We start from the raw sequence: 3,757 nt of genomic DNA on the forward strand, positions 1-3,757 counted from the left end.
CGAAGCTTCGGACAACATTTTCGCTAAGGAAAAAGTTGTTTCAAATCAGCTCCTAAACTATCCCTTTCAAGGTGTTACAACACTTTTGAAACACCCTGTATATTAATCCTTCCACGAGTAAGTATTTTATTGCTTATATATATTAGGTGTAGAAATTAATTCTGTGCTTTTACATCCAATTGTTTTTAACTGTAGTTTAAATAAAAATATTTACTCGTTACTTTGTTACGTTAATTTAGCAACCTTCGAAGATCTCAACTCTATCTCCATTGTAATGAATATCTACGCAAGCTAAGTCTCAATCTGGTAACAATTGCAATTTATTTACACGTACAAAGAAGTTCAGTAGAAAGCAAATTTTGGTTGTTATGAGTATGTGACAATTATTAGAAATTAATTCTGTATCTTTATATTTGACATTTTGTTTTGTTAGAGTACCAACCTTCTAAGTAAATTTTCAATTGTAATGAATTTAAATGCATAACCTAGTCTCAACCTGACAGACGTTACAATGTCTGATTAAAGAAAAATCGTATGGTTTTTATAAAAAAAAAAAAAAAAAAAAAATTAAGTACAATAAATAAATAGCGAGTTCACTCGAAAAGACCACGTAATTAATTTCTACGTCTAATACTCGTTACTGGCTGTGCGTGCCAATAATTTTGTGACTCACCGTGTGTGGATTTCCATAGTTTCGCTCATAGCCCTGAATGCCTTTCACTCGTCTACGTCGCTTTGTTTCGCAAACATGCGGAAGATGAAACGTACTTCGTTGTACGACCGAAAAGAAGGAGACTCCTCGCGGAAAAGTGACTCGAAAGTACGAAATTAATTTTACTGCCACCGATGGTCGATACAATCGAGTTTCAAAGTTAGGGTACCAGGTTCGTTATACAATTAATATTATACAACTCTTTCTTGTGGAATAATCGCACAAACTAAACTTATAAAATTATTAGCAGGAGTAACAAATTTATCAAAATGAAATAAGTAAAATAACAAAATGACTGAAATAAATACAAATAGATAACTAATAAGATTACTAGCAGTAGCGTGATTTAATTTGTCGCTCTGTTCCAATAAATATTAAAAATATGGTGTAAGTAAATTATATATATAAATTATATATGATGTATGTAATATTTTATTGGATATCACGAGTAACAACGAAGTATTATTTCGATCATTTTTCTGTGTTTGAAGTTATCATACCTACAGTTATTGATGACAAGATACTTATAGAATGGATCAGGAAACTCATGATTGATCAAACGAAACTCATGTGTAATAATTGAGCGGATTCTGCTCTCAGTCTCCAAGTGTGTATTTAGGGAGAAGGCAATTGGCCCTGTACTATCGATTTCCCATAGAGACAAGCATCCCAATGTCTAGCTTCTCAAGTGAATGGTGGAAGAGTATCGTCACACATGACCCACGTAGCTACATCTAATATCTGAGGAAACATTCTAACGAAACATTATCTAACAACTGTAACAAGTGATTTTGTAAACAAAACTTGCAGTGAGATGCTTCTATTAACACTAGAATTACCAAACAAGTCAATTTGATTCATGTATGTAGAACTTCTTTCTAAAATTATTCAATTAAGACTAGTTATGTCGATAAAGTGATTTGTTCTTTCCTCTTTAATAAATAATTCTGAATAACTAATGAATTATATATTCATTAATAATAAGTCCTTATTCCTTATAGTCCTAATATATATATATATATATATATATTAATATATTCCTTGTAGTCCTAATTAATAATAAGAGAATAAATATTATCAACGCTTTTGCTATAATATTTAATTCTAATTATTAAAATACAATTAAGGCTGATTACACTTATAAATTGATTCGTTTTGAACAAATGCATTGCCCTTGGTAGTTCTAGTAATAGTTCTAGGTAGTTCTAAACATAACAACTGGTATTATTAAATGGTTAATACGTATTAATACAAAACTCTTGCAAATATTATGAATGAATAATAACGAGATTAGAAGAAACTTGTTTTGAGGCCCTGAACCTATCCTTACAATGTTCTTACGGATTGAGAAACATATTATTGCTAGACATTATATGCCACACACATATCAACGTGTATATCTGTATATACAGGGTGTCCCAAAAATGTTGTATCTCCTTGAAAGGAGAGGTTCGGAAAGTGATTTGAAACAACTTTTTCCTTTGCGAAAATGTTGTCCGAAGTTTCGTTAAGGAGATATTAACGGAAAACCCCGGACCAATAAGCGGGCGCTCCACCGGCATACGTGCGGTCTGATTGGTCAGTGTTTTCCGTTAATATCTCCTCAACGAAGCCTCGGAGAACATTTTCGCTAAAGAAAAAGTTGTTTCAAATCACCGCCTGAACCACCTCTTTCAATGTGTTACAACATTTTTGGGACACCCTGTATATGGATATTAGGATGGACCTTAGCCACTTTTGATGACAAATTTCTTTCGAGATCTGCAGCCTAGAATTTTTCTTTTGGATGAGAAAATATTTTACGCATAATTTGAAGTCGATTGGATAAAAAGGACCACGTGGCGCAATATAGTTGAAAGTTTCGAAAAAGTTGCAACTCATAGTAACCATACTAATATTATAGGTCTTTGGATTTGTATTTTTTTTCTAAATATGAATATGACAAACCGAATATATGTGAATTCTCCAAATACATAACAATGACCTCGAAAGTTCGAAAATTTTACTTTATAGACAATTTCTTTTTGACGTTATATTTGCCTCGAAAAATAGTGTAACTTTTGTTTAAAATTGCATCATCATTGGAGTCATCATTCCAAATGAAATCTCTACAAAATATTAACAACATTCTTTTCTGCTGACATAAATAAGTAATAAAATAAATGCTATTGTGGGACTTTCAATCAAATTCTAATTTTTAATGAACGAGTCACCGTTAAACTGTTAAACAAAACTTATATCTGGACGCGAATTTTGCCCACCTCTGGTTTACGCCAATCACCGATTGGGAATCGATGTTTCAGTTATAACACTCGCTTATTCGAGAAGGCATAAACTTCTCAAGTATCGAGGGGATATATATTAACATATATATATATTTATTTATATAATATAATAACACAACTAATTCTTATTATTGCGAATTACATATTACAAGGAAAAATGGAGATTAATTATATTACGCTTCAGGAATTCACGATCTATGGAATATACTATAACACATAGAGTATTATTATACAAGGTGTCCCGAAAATGTTGGAGGTCCTTGAAAGGGGAGGTTCAGGAGGTGATTTGAATCAACTTTTTCCTTAGCAAAAATGTTCTCCGAGGCTTCGTTACGGAGATATTAACAGAAAACCCCGGACCAATTAAAGCGCGCGTATGCCGCTGGAGGGCGGTCGTCTAGCGCGTAGTTCACGCCTAGCGCGGCCGCCTCACTGGCATCCTCGCGCTCTGATTGGTCCGGGGTTTTCTGTTAATATCTCCGTAACGAAGCCTCGGGCAACATTTTCGCTAAGGAAAAAGTTGTTTCAAATCACCTCCCGAACCTTCCCTTTCAAGGACCTCATTTTTGAGACACCCTGTATATCTAAAAACTCTATAAAAGTGAAAGATAATATTCCTGTAGAATTGCTTGTGGAAAGCGAAGCGGACCTTTAGCTAATTACTAATTGTTTAAACACAACTTATCTTGTTAGTTTGTTACGAATAGTATGAAGTGTGTGTGTGTGTGTGTGTGTGTGTGTGTGTGTGTGTGTGTGTGTG

General features: G+C 33.4%; 1 long non-coding RNA gene across 2 annotated transcripts; it reads left to right on the forward strand.

The window, feature by feature from the left end:
• The first annotated feature begins 111 nt into the window (after positions 1–111).
• On the forward strand, positions 112–1,669 carry LOC128896847 (uncharacterized). 2 transcript variants are annotated; one of them, XR_008462153.1, is made up of 3 exons: positions 112–884; positions 960–1,099; positions 1,204–1,669. It is a non-coding gene; the product is annotated as an uncharacterized LOC128896847 (long non-coding RNA). The 2 variants fall into 2 exon arrangements; XR_008462154.1 differs by having other exon boundaries at positions 963–1,099.
• The last annotated feature ends 2,088 nt before the right edge of the window (positions 1,670–3,757 follow it).

The sequence above is a fragment of the Hylaeus anthracinus genome, unplaced genomic scaffold (assembly GCF_026225885.1).
Source record: "Hylaeus anthracinus isolate JK02 unplaced genomic scaffold, UHH_iyHylAnth1.0_haploid 11978, whole genome shotgun sequence".
NCBI classification, from domain to species: Eukaryota; Metazoa; Arthropoda; class Insecta; order Hymenoptera; family Colletidae; genus Hylaeus; species Hylaeus anthracinus.